General features: G+C 40.1%; 2 protein-coding genes across 2 annotated transcripts in view; one reads left to right on the forward strand and one right to left on the reverse strand.

Annotated features, from left to right (window-relative positions):
- LOC126564100 (eukaryotic translation elongation factor 2) overlaps positions 1-12926 on the reverse strand; it is a 398467-nt gene that overhangs the window by 55212 nt on the left and 330329 nt on the right. The gene's annotated exons all lie outside the window — the stretch shown is intronic.
- The window catches only part of LOC126564395 (ATP-binding cassette sub-family G member 1-like), a 440656-nt gene that overhangs the window by 793 nt on the left and 426937 nt on the right, over positions 1-12926 (forward strand). The gene's annotated exons all lie outside the window — the stretch shown is intronic.

The raw sequence follows: 12926 nt of genomic DNA on the forward strand, positions 1-12926 counted from the left end.
ACATAGGACCTCAACACAATGAGCTATTAATTAATATAAACTGTTTATTACTGTCGTTACAGCGCATGAAGCAATCTCCTCCAAACAGTGCAATCGTGAGGTGAAATGCTGTTGCTTGACCGTTCATTTATCAGCAGCCAGAATGTGAGGTATGTGGCAAATGGCGGCTCTTTCTTCCATAGCGTGCAGCAGAAGTTACGCTGCAGTGTGATTGATTGTCAAGTTCAAGTTCAAATGAAACGTTTCCTGCTGCAGTAACCCAACATCATCACCATCCACAAGCAATCTGCAGCTGCACGAAGCGACTGAATCCACGTTACTTGGCTGGGAAACTCGTGCAAAACGGCATCCGCAGGGAAGCGATTCAGCTGTTTATAGTCTCGCGAAAGGTCGTACCTGGGAGGAGGATGAGTTGGGTGGTGCAGTACTATTTTGTTATGATTGTAGGGTTCGGCTAGGGCACCAAAGTATCGAACATCGTGTACAATTCGCGCCCGGTTTAATCCATCCGGGGTGAGGTGAAAAGACGGTTTTTTTTGCGATGTTGCAAAGAACGATGTGAAACAGTTTGCAACACAATGGGGAGTGAAAGATTATGGCCACACCAGTGCAGTTGAGGAATTATGATTATGTTGCACGACGGATGATAAGATCAGTCGCTGCATTTGCGATTAGCATGTGCGACGAGGGGTGGAGATTGCAACTGCAGCATGAGCGAAGAAGCGCCTTATCGGGGCCAAAGTTTTGCTCTAATCATCACCTCACCTGAGCATAATTTGTGGCTTGTTTGGAAAGTTCAGTGGCCTTTGCAGTGGTGCGGGATGAGAAGAAGATGCTTTTTATAATCTTTTCTGATGATCGTGCGATCGTTTGGAGCGATTCTTGGGCTGGGAGCGTGTTCTAGCTAACCGGGAGGTGGATTAGGCAGCAGTAATAGAAGTGGTGGAGACGGCTCACATCATCGGTGGTGGATAATTTGTGTGCGCACATCTGCCAGGGAAAATAGGGTGCGATTATGAGGGTGTGAGGATCGGTTTTACTGATTTGAAAGCCTCGATTGTCTTAGGAAGAAGAACCTCCTAAAATGATAAGTAGATTATCAATGAAAAGGTACCCATTTTTGATCTAAAAAATAAGAAAATCAACTCATTTAAAAATTCCAAAACAATAATTCCCAATACTCACACAGTTACCATCGCCAGAAGGTATATAAATAAGGCAAAAATCAGCAAAACCATCACAACAAAAAACTCCCTCCTTCAGATAGTGCAATCAAATATTCAAATTAAAAACACAAGAAACGTGTTTAAATGATTATTGATTACTGTTGTGAGTCGCAGTCCGTGATTTGTCCGTTTAAAATTAGTCAGCTAGAAAGCAAGCATTTAAAGAGAAAGCGTTTTTACATCCACAATGGTTCAGCTCTATTAGAACCGTAAAAAACCAGCTCCAAAGTCTTCCTGCGGTGAAAACCCGATCTATTCTTCGCCTTTTGATGTTTTCCGCTTCGCGCCGTACTCTACTTGCTAAATTGCTTTTCAGACTGGGGGCGATTGTGGATGATTCACGGCAAATGATCGCCAGGAAAAATTACATTTTTCGCTGAACGATCTGAAGGAATGGCACTTTTGCATCATTTGGATTTTACCATTTTCTTCTGAGAATCGATTCATTTAGAGTTTTCTCTGATTGTTAGCAGAAGATAGACTTATCTGGAGCTGATGTTTTTACTGTTTTGTATTTATTAGCATAGCAAAGAAGCGAGTTTTTGCTTGCGTTTAGCGATATTTAAATGCTGCAACCAATTATAACAGCAACACCTTCTCTCGGCGGGTTTGTTCGGGATCCGGTAAGGTGGTAGGAATTGTTTACACTCATTAAACGCTGCATGAGTTGCTGGTCCAGTTTTATTTGTTAATATTTTACGTTTGCATAGTGGTCCTTGGAAGTGATCGGTTGATGGACAATTTTTTAAAATTTCTTAAAAGGATTTAAATTTTTAGTTTAGCTACTTTAACTGTTTTACACAAATTTCCAAAAACACAAAAACACTCTTTTTTGAGAAGAAAAGCATAAGAAGTTTAAAAAAGCTGGCTAAAATCATGTTTAAATAGACAGTAAAATATTTAGACAAATTTTTTAAAAATATTTCTCCATACAGAAATTCTTATACTTTTCTTTTGCTACAAAAAATACCGCAAAACAAAACGTTCAAATGGTTTTTAAATTTGTACACAAGTAGTTTTAGACAATTGACAATACAACGCAAACCGTCATACTTAAAATAAATAAAATAATTAGTTTTAAACAATCTTTCACACCTTCATTCAAACTTTAAATCTTCAGACAAATAAAGAAGTAAAATTTAGCAACAGCTTTTTGATCGTTCTTTTGCTTTCGAATGTTTAATTTTTAGTGTTTGGATACGACTTGTTTCTATTTTTTATTTGTTTCTTTTGTTTGTTATTTTTACAATAAAAAGCTGAGATAACCTTTTAAAACATGTATTTTTTAGAGAATGTGACTCTCTCAAAAGGCTTAAAAAAATTATAATTGAATGGAAAAGGCTGCAAATATTCGAATAGCTTTACGTAAAATAAAAATAAAAAAGTTTGGTATGAAAATTAAACAACTACTGTAAGTTGTTAGAGTAATCAAGTCAAGAAATAATGCTAAAATATAGTAGAATGGTATTAATAAAATTTTTATTAATTATTTAATTATCAAACGCAGTGCTGACAATACGGCGCAAGCCGTCTTGCTTAAAATAAATGAAAAAAAATCAAGTAATTGTTTTTATTCCTATTAAAAAGAATTGCATAGTGAGGAGTGAAGTGCTTGATTGTTGACAAATTACATTTAAAGCTTCATAGTTCAAAGTAATGTAAAAATATAGACGAATAGTGCGTCACAAATCTGATAAATTATTCAAAATAATAAAAATAACAATAAAGAATAAGGATGAAATGTTTTATAATGTTTATGTAATTAAATCATCATAAGCGATGTTGACAATACGGCATGTGTTCTGTCATTATAAATTATAAATAAGTAAAATAAATAATTTTATTTTCATAAAATATAAGTATAAGAACATAAATAAATGTTGGAAGGAAGAAATGTGAGTGAATGACATTAACGTTCGAAAATAAATGGTTAGTAAATGGTATTATAAAAATTTTCTTTTTATTCTTCCAACTATTAAAAAAATATCAATATTGAAATTTCGTTCACAGTATTGAAAACCGACTTAACGATGTTTCACAAATAATCATCATCCCCTTAGTGCTCTGTTACAACCCAATGATCGAGAACAGGAACAGACTTCTTCCCACAGTAGTAAGCTGCCAATTGGATGGAAAATCGATACCCCGGAGTTTTTGCTGTTTGCTTTCTTGGTGTAACCATTACCGACACTTCAGGAAAGTGCCCACCGGCTAGCGGATAAGAAGCCGGCTAGTCTGTGCGATATAATGAACAGCGTATTGCTGTGTTTTCTTAGAATCCGCAAAAAACCGTTTGAGCATTGGCGATTAGCATTGGCGTTGCGTGAGCTAATGAGGCAAAAGGGTAGCAGCGTAGGACTGCCGTTGGTTTGGCGCTAATTATGGCGCATCCTCCACGAAGCGATTGACCACCACAAGATTGACCACACAGTTCAATGAATGCTCCACCCAACTATGGGAAGAAATAGTTGAAGGAAGCACAAACAAAACCCGACCTCACAACCCCATACAACGGAACAGTTATCGACCGGATCTTTCGTCGATCGGATCATCGTGGACTTCGAACAGACCGAACCCAGGGTGACACCTCCAGCAGTGTGTGTTTGTGTGTGCGCACTAAAGGCACGTTTTTCAATTTCCAGGTGCGGCGAGGATGGTTGGCCACCGCAACAGCAACAACAACAAAAAAAACGAACGATGAGTTGATTACATTTATCTATCAGCATATATGCACGATCCTCTCATCCTCATCCGGCGTATGTTGTTTGTGAGCCGTTTTGTTTTTTTTTCTTTATTTAATCCATTTCCATTTATACGTTTCTTCCGCCTTAACCGCTCCTAGTAGTAGTTTGTATCATCCCAGCGCTTGACCCGATCTGGGCGGGCGTGCGATCGGGAATTGCTATAACTGTTTGCCCGGTAATTGGATTACTCGACGTTCGATGTTCTGCTTGCGGACGGAATCTGACTGACTGACCTCACTGACCGAGAGTGGTGAGTGGACCTATAGAGAGATCGCAGCAAAAAAAAAAACGGGAGCTAAACATGCAAGATCAAGAACATTTGGGGTTTAGGAGCGCCCGAAGAAGCTGGAAACTGTTGCTGGCGAAAATATTCAATTGTAAGCGCGCTGTGTTCGTAACCGGCAAGTGCGCACCAAATGTGGGCTATTCGAGCGAAGTAAGGCAGTAAGATTCTTTCTAGGTAAGAATAGGTAGCAAGGAAAGAATAATCCATGACGGTTAAGTTGGAATTAAATTAGACGGGCGAGCGGGATTGCGTAATTCGCTCGAAATTGGGTCTGTGTGATTATTTAGTTTTTTTTCTCCTCCCATAAGAACTTTTGAAGCAGGAGGGGTTTGGTTTTAAAGACGATGATTTGCCAAATTTACATACAACTTCAATTTCAATTCGAATCTCTTAATTCAATTGAATCCACTGCACGCCAAAAACTAGGTTCGTCGCTTGTTATCTCGTTGAAGTCTTTTGTTGTGTAGGTTTAAAATTCTTTTCTTACAAGATTTTTTTGCTACTCACAATCTAGTTGGATTTTGCCCTTAAAGTTTTTGTTGTTGTAGTTGTTGTAGAGTGCATCAATTTCGTGACGTGATGTGGTTAGAGGATCAAATAAGCGATCGATCGAAAAATGGATGATTGGGTCCGGTTTATGTCACGACGTGACAATTTGTTTCGTCCATTCATCCTAAACCCCGGGATGCGGGATGACCGTACCGTTAGCTTTAGCAAATGGAAGGAAATTATTTTCCTCACCCTTCCCTCACCCTCCCCTTTCCCTCAACCCACATCCTCCCACTTCTCCTATTCTCCCTGTCGAAGAGAGCGGTTAAAGTTAACAGTAACGGGATGGTGACGGTTTTGCAGACATTAGATCACATCGTACATCACATCAGACGCTTTGTGGGGGTGATTGGGAATTTGAAACCACATGAGCTGAGACCAACGCAATGGGAAGGGGGTTAAGAGTTTGTAGAAGAGCCGTGGAGAGCCGTCTCACAAAAGAAGGGTTGGAAAGCGATCTTATCGCCATAGGAACGAACGTTTCGACATCGTGTCCAATTTGTCAGACCAATGAAAAGAAGAATTTGTCACCAAGCTGGACACACCGAGACGCTTCATTCAATGGAAATCAATTCGACCGGGGCGGTTCCGTTTCCACGCCCTTCAAAAGGAGGGTGTGTTGTTTCGTCCACAATAAATTCTATTAACGATGGTTGTGTGTGCTTTTTCTGTAAATAAACTATGTACCTTCAATGCTAAACGGAACGCCCTAAGGGATGGGTGACATTGGAGAAGATCGTTTCGAGGATCCCTCACATACCAAACCGTGCAATAATGCAACTTTCACACTGTTAGCCTGGCGCCTGGGGTTTCGTATTCGTGTGTATCGGCTTTATGTATCGGCTAATTTAAAACCAATTAATTGCCTCCTGATTACAGACCGCATAGGGACACGGGCGTTGAAGATGGGTCGCTGAAGGAGTTCTTAGCGTAACGACTACCATTAAACTCTGCTGCCCTGCTCTGCTCACATCCCGCCAGACCACTAGCTCATGGTGATAACGAGCGATTTCCAGCCACCGATGGGAACCGGTTCGTCAGCCGGCAAATTGGAACAGCAGCGTCCGATCCCGATTTATTGACGTCGGCAAAAGACTTTTGCTCCCCGTGGTCGACGACGTTTCTAAACGATGACCCAGAAAGCATACGACCAGGGCTTTTTAATTAAAAGCACCTATAATCGGTTTGGAAGTAAAGCAACCTTGAAGCGTACTTCCAACCAGGCGCGCAAGTGCAGCCCGGTGCAGCTGGAAATAATTACATGATATACATGATGCCCCACGTATAGCCAGAAAGTAGGGGAAGTCGTTTCGTTCACATATACCTGCACTGTGATCACCTACGCGTGGTCATAGCTTTCTGTCACAGAGGTTCTTTTTTTTTCTTTTGCTTTGGAATGAAACACCGGATGGGTTGAATGATTTGAGCCGGTGAAGAAGCTCGACGGCGAAATATAGAACATCAGATAGGGTGTTTGACAGCGTGGTTGAGCTTGTCAGGGCTTTGGTCCGTAGATCAAAGGTAGATTATGATTGCGAAGTGCTGCGGCTTCGTGTTCGGTGCGGAAGTGAGCCAACGGTTATTAGCGTTGTTGTCATCGTTTCGATTGTGGTGAGTGTGGTGTATTGCAGTTTGCAGTTTTTGTTGTTAGAAATTGGGCCACCAGCACACCACTCTCTCTATTCCGGTTGGAGTTTTCGTACATTTATCGTCAAGGCAAATATTTTTTCTTCTATTAGTTTCCCATTAGCAGTAACTGTAAGCTTAGAAGCTTAGAAGAAGTGGGAAAGATATATGTAATTCCCAGCAAAACACGTTTATTTGGAGAATTATTCATCTGTATTCTTTTCTGTTTCGGGTAAAAATTGCAATTTACTTTAAACGATCGCACGAACAAAGTAATTTCAATTTCGCAAAAAAAAAAAACATTTGATGCGAAATAAAATAAATGGGAGAACAAATATGAATGTAGAAATGAAGGAAAGAAAGAAGTGAAATAAAAAAATCGCCCCTCAAAGTACTTGCAGTGCAGAAAGAATCAGATCAGAGCATCTCCAGAATGTCTTGATCGATGAGGAACAGCGATGTGAAACGAATTGTACGAAAATTCAATCACTTTTTGGAAGACTTCTTGCTCAAACCCGATCCGGTTTTTTGCCCGAAGGGATGCATTTCAGGATGAGAAATCCAGAAGTGGAAGTATCGATTCTCAAAGATGCTTTTAAGCCGCGTTTGGCGCGAACGATTGAACGATTCGAGTTCGGGCATTGGGACTGCAAGTTTTGCTGCAGTTGGATTTTGGCAACGGAAATGTTAAATTGCCTTTCTTTTATTTTTTCCTGCCCTTTGGCGTTGCATCATCGGAAGAAGCATAAAGGAGTTGTGAGTCAGGGGTTATTCAATTGGTTTGATTGTAACGATTCAATAATATTTTGTTTTTCAATAACAAATATGGATAAATTATTTTTCACTGTAAATGCATTCTTGTTCTTTGTTTACGGTGGCCAATGATTTTTGATCCGTGGAAATTTTAAAGGGAAACCCATTTTTTCAGACATTATTTTGACAAAAACCTTGCAAATAAAATAAAGACAACTTCAACCAAAATTTGTATGAAATTACATTTATTTTCTTCTCCAAATCATTGCAAATGAAGACGAAATATTTCAGCTGTTAAATAAATAGTAAGAACCTCGACAAGATCTTCCTCTGCCTGATGATTTTTTTTTGTCATTATGCGACTTGAAGTATACAGTATATTACTTGAAATCTTAATTCTAAACTCTTAAGGAAAAGCCAAATGTAATATAACCCAAGACCAAAGTACAATTTAAAACAAAAACAAATTTACAATCTTCAATGAAATTGACACCTTATAATGCTGCACACAAAACATTCGAGACTTTCTTCAAAGGCGTAAATGTAGGCAATTGCGAGACTTTTTTTACATATTTCACGACAAATTTACGTCAAATACAATGTTGTTCATCTATCTAGCGCTCATTTAATCAATTTTAAGACTTAAAAGCCAACTAAATATGATTTTGAACAGTTTTGTAATAAAAAGACAGAAACTTTAATATTATTACAAGTATAAAACAATTGAAAACTTGACTATTCATCCCTGTTTTTTCGATGCGTTTCGGATGTTCCCCAAGACCGCTTGCATAATTGGAAATCTTCTGCAAATTTGTGGTTCTTTCCTTTTCTTTTACAAATTTGTTTTACTCCTCTTTCTTTATGCATCCTTTTGGGTGTTTTTTTGCAACCCAACCAAAGCCGGTTTTCGTACGCCGTTTTAAATTTGCTCTGAACAACAGATCCAGTCAGATTTCCTGTAAAACATTTCTTCGTTTGCTCGGTGGTGTTCCAGAGACAGGTGATCCTTATAGCTCGCACCAAAGTCCGTACGAATTGTAAGCTGCATCTCACGATCCGGAAAGAAGTCTTTAGAAGGCGGTTGAAAGAGATCAGTGTAATTATCAATCGACGCACCCAACAATTCTCTTCCACAAGTACTACACATACACACAAAGAAAAATACGCGGCAGCAAATGCAGCCTTACTAAACCCAATTCAGGCATGTAACAAATCACATACTAAGCACCAGCGTGAAATTGCATACAATCATGAACCTCACTGACCAGCGAGTTAGAGACAAAACGAGTCCAAATTGAATTCCCATCCAAATCCGGAAAAACGTTAGCTACGTATGCGATCCACCGGGCTTGCGGGAAGTGTGAGATAAAGGGAATGGAACGGTGTTGAGTACATCGAAAGAAAAGGCTGCCAAAATTACCACGAATGTGTCGGCAGGTAGCACAGCTTAGGGCAAAACGTTAAAGAAACCGTAGCAAAAATTGTCGGCCACTTCAGCATCCCGAAACTTCAACTGGTCACAGAGGCCGGCAATGACCGAATTGCGGTAAGTACATGAGCTATTGCCTTATTAAAGCTGCACCCTTTACTCTGCTCGGCTGGATAATTTTGGGTGCGGAATATCGTTTTGCTGCATAGGTTTAGTTACACGGTGCCAGCAACCAGCAAAATGAGCTATCCCGGGAGCGCCATTTTTTATCTACTCGAACTAACTCCCCGGAAGTATAGTGAGAAAGATGGGGCGAAAAATTGCACAGCTTAGGCCATCGTCATCTTAATGCTTGCGAGCTGCTTCCCATCCATCGCTTGAAGATAGTAAATTAAGTGAATTTTTAAACAGGTCAATGTTTACAGTGGATTATGCAGGCATTAGCTACTCCCGTTTTGCCGGATTAGATAGCTGTCGGTGGTTTAACAAACTCATTTGCTCACACTCGCTTAGCGGGAGCTCCAAAATAGATCGTCGAAAGCGCGATCTACAAAAACTCCGGCCATGCCTTCATCAAGCCCAACCCGATAAACGGTTAAATGTTCTGTTTTCAATTAGGTGCACATCGGTTGCCACACACTTAATTTTTCGCATCCATCCATCCAACGTGCCTAGTTTCGATATAAAACTGCCCATTAACCAATTAAAGTTGATTTTGTGCGTTTTAATACTTGGTGGATTGCCACCATAAAAAGCGAGTTGTAAAAGTGATTGAATTCCCGTATGAAAATGGTCAGGTTCCCGTCGACTTACTATCAGCGATCGTCATAAAGCCATAAATATCTGGTTTAAAGACACAAGATCAGTGTTATAAAGTTTGAAGGTCATCGTTGGCGTGGCGTCTTTCACTAGCTCGGTGCGACTGGTGGAAGAAACTGTTTCATTGATACGATAAGTTATGTGAACACAACATGGGCAGCACGAGAAAGGGAGAAGGAAATACAACACGATGACCGATGATAATAAAAATACCATTCGCAAAGTAGAAAAGGAGCAAAAACGATGCTTCGCAAACGTTACCGCGATAGCTTTTGGAATGTTTCGCTTTCATTTTTATAGTTCGGGCGGCTAAACGATCGTGCTGGTTCGGGGATCGCATTGGGGGGGAGGGGGGGGGGAAGTATGGTTAATTTAAATTTATTAAATTGTTTGCTACGAATCGTGGCAAAAGTCGATCATAACTTTAAATCGACTAAACCATTAAAAAGATTGTTTGTATTGCCCGGCTTGCGTCGTGCGCTTGCAAGTGAATGTTTAGCAACCACGTCGAGCAGCGTATCTCGCGATCATACACGGTATGTATACGATTTTCCACAACCTTCACCGATGAATGCGAAACCGATTCGGTCGGTATGGTCGGCATTGTCGGCGACATTGTTTAGTGCGTGCATTATCGACCCTGTGGCCAATGCAATACAGACATACACCACAACCGTAAGCCACTTCCTGTCGTGATGGCTGGCCCATGATATTACGGTAAGCGATTCCGAGAAAAGCAGACGTTTGCTTACACCTTCTTTATTGCGCAAAGAAAACTGTATGATCACGTTTTGGGAAATAATAGTGTGCAGGGGTTTTCTACAGTAAAAATTCATTTTCAAGCGTAAATGTATGAAATATTAGCTTCTAAAATTAAAATAATAATGATAAACACCTGTCAGGATTGTATGCCAACAGAGTCATTACATTACATTTTGGCAAAAACTACTGTCCTGTATTGAAAACAAACGTAGAAAAATGATAAACGATAAAAAATTTTTTTTTATTGCTGTAGGACGGCCAGACCGTATGGCTGAAAACTATTTTGTTTCACTGAAGATCAATTTTTTTATACAATTGTTTGTACTTCTGTTCTTACTTATAACTGCTTACAAAAATAGCTAAGCCACAGACAAATACCCCTGTATTAGCTGTATTTTGTTAAAAAAAATCAAATTCCTAGACATTAGTTCTCAAAAAGCAATTCCATTTTAAAAACTTGCTTCAAACGATGGATGTTGAACGATCGGCGAGCATTTGAACAAAGAGTTTGGATTTAGATCATTAGCTCAGTTGAATGTTTCTTTATTAATTACTAAGCACAATAACTTATCTTCAAAATATATCATGCAATATCGATAATCAATATAACAGCTGCTGAGAAAAACACTCTACAATATAGCTTCTATGTAAAGAGGCTCATAAAGGTAGTCACCGTAAGAATAAGGTTAGTTAAATTAAAAAAAGATATCACGATTAGCAATAGTTGAAGATGAAAAGAAATACATTTATCAATTTGATTTTTTCATATAATATCCAATTTCGTTAAAAGTCATTAAAATTTTTCTGTTAAATTTAGTCATACGATCGAAGTATCATCATGATTTCCTCGTGGTTCTGAAGCTTCCATAGATAATCAGCTATATCCAATTCATAGATATAATTAGCTGAATTCTATTTATAAACTTTCGAAAACAATGTTTAAATGACTCCTGAGAACATACTGAGATGTTTAAGAGTAACAAAAACGTTGAAATTGCATAACTTTGTTATTGCAGTACAAATTTTTAGTACACACTTTTAGTTACACACTGAAACGATTGACTTGTTTGCTTTTTAAGTACCAAGCCAATTTCCATTTCAATCAGGAACCCCTGCGAATTAAAAGTGTAAAGCTCCCGCCAATCATCAGCACGTCTCATCATCATGCCCGCAATTCGTCCGTTATGTTGGAGTTTCGAGAAGTGCAGTTCATAAATTAGACCTTAATCAAGCTCCCCGGGACCGAGTACACGGTGATGTTCTAACCTATCCCCAAATCAGGCCCAAGGTACCGTAACGGTTGGTCGCACCGTGTCGTGATTTACCATCGCCGAATCGCGCTGAATAAAGTTGTTAAATCGATGCCCTTTTCGTTCGGCTTCGGTGTGGAACTGGACAGTCTGTAAGACAAAACCGGAAACTACATACCGACCCACGGCAGGAAGCTGTTACGTGCTCGTTTTGGTGTAGGCAAGTATGATGAATGGGTGAGGTTTGTTCATTTTTTGTTGTTGTTGGGGAAATTCTTCTCAGAACTTTGATCGTTCCGGACAAGAAGATGGAACGATTGGGTCTCAAATGGGTCTATTTACGTTCTTCAATTTACGTGGGGCTTCAAAACCATCATAGCTCCCACCCCGGTCCGGGAATTGAACGATTTGGAGGAAAAGAAAAAGCAATCCCTCCCCAAAACCGATCGCAATCTCTCGCCCATTAGTGGAGGTAACGTTGTATTTCTGAACGGTTCGAGTGAGTGAGCTGGAAGCGATCTTTCGGAAGATCTAACAAATCCACCCCCATCCACGACCAAGCGACCCCTAATCGATTCTATCAATCGGTTTTTCCAACGGGAGCTCTGGAAAAGATCCGTTCGAGCCTAGAAGAAGCAAACCAGCGAATGGGTAGGAAAACCCACCAAAACCAAGTCATCGGGGCATTCTCTATGTTTGAAGAACGTTACGTTTGGAAGGTTTTTTTGGAAAAAAGGGCCCGCCACAACCGAAAACATGCTAATCAATCCAGGCGGAAAGTGTGGTAATTAATCCAACACAACCCTTTCCCAGTGAGCCGAAGATCAGCCAAGAACCGTAAGGCACCGTTTCGATTGAGGTTTTCCGTTGATCCGTTGCGGATCTCTCTCAGCCCTTCTGAGGTCTTGGGGTCATCTTCCTACGCGCTCGGCTAGAACTGCACCACATTATGGCCTGGGATGGGTTGGAAAGTTCATACAAATGAACAAATTATGCTAACGATCTCTCCTTCTCTACCGCTACGGGCGAGCGTTTTGATGAACGGAAACGGACACATAAAGCTGGACCTCCCGAGCCGGTGGGCCCCAACATCCAACGGGTCAACCAAAGTGACAGATGTTAGGGATTCTGTTTTGACATTTCCATACGAACCTGTTCCATGGTCGGGTAGGATGCTTTGGGTAATAATTATTACATATTGTTTGTTTATCTGCCCTGTTGCTCTAGCTGTTGCAGAATACAAGATAAGGTTGTCTTACCCTCGGTATCTACCAATTCTTTCCTATCTTCAAAATCAGCCACACTCCCGCCTTGACTTTACCCAAAAACAAATCTTCAACATAATTGTTGGAAACTACGAAGCGAAATAAAACCAACAATTGCCGTTAGTAGGGAAAACAACTTCACAAGAAGGCAAAGACATCCCGTGACCTGACCGATGATGTTTCTGTGTCCGGTGCCTGTGCCTTCTGGAAGCTGGCC

Source organism: Anopheles maculipalpis, chromosome 3RL (assembly GCF_943734695.1).
Source record: "Anopheles maculipalpis chromosome 3RL, idAnoMacuDA_375_x, whole genome shotgun sequence".
NCBI lineage: Eukaryota > Metazoa > Arthropoda > Insecta > Diptera > Culicidae > Anopheles > Anopheles maculipalpis.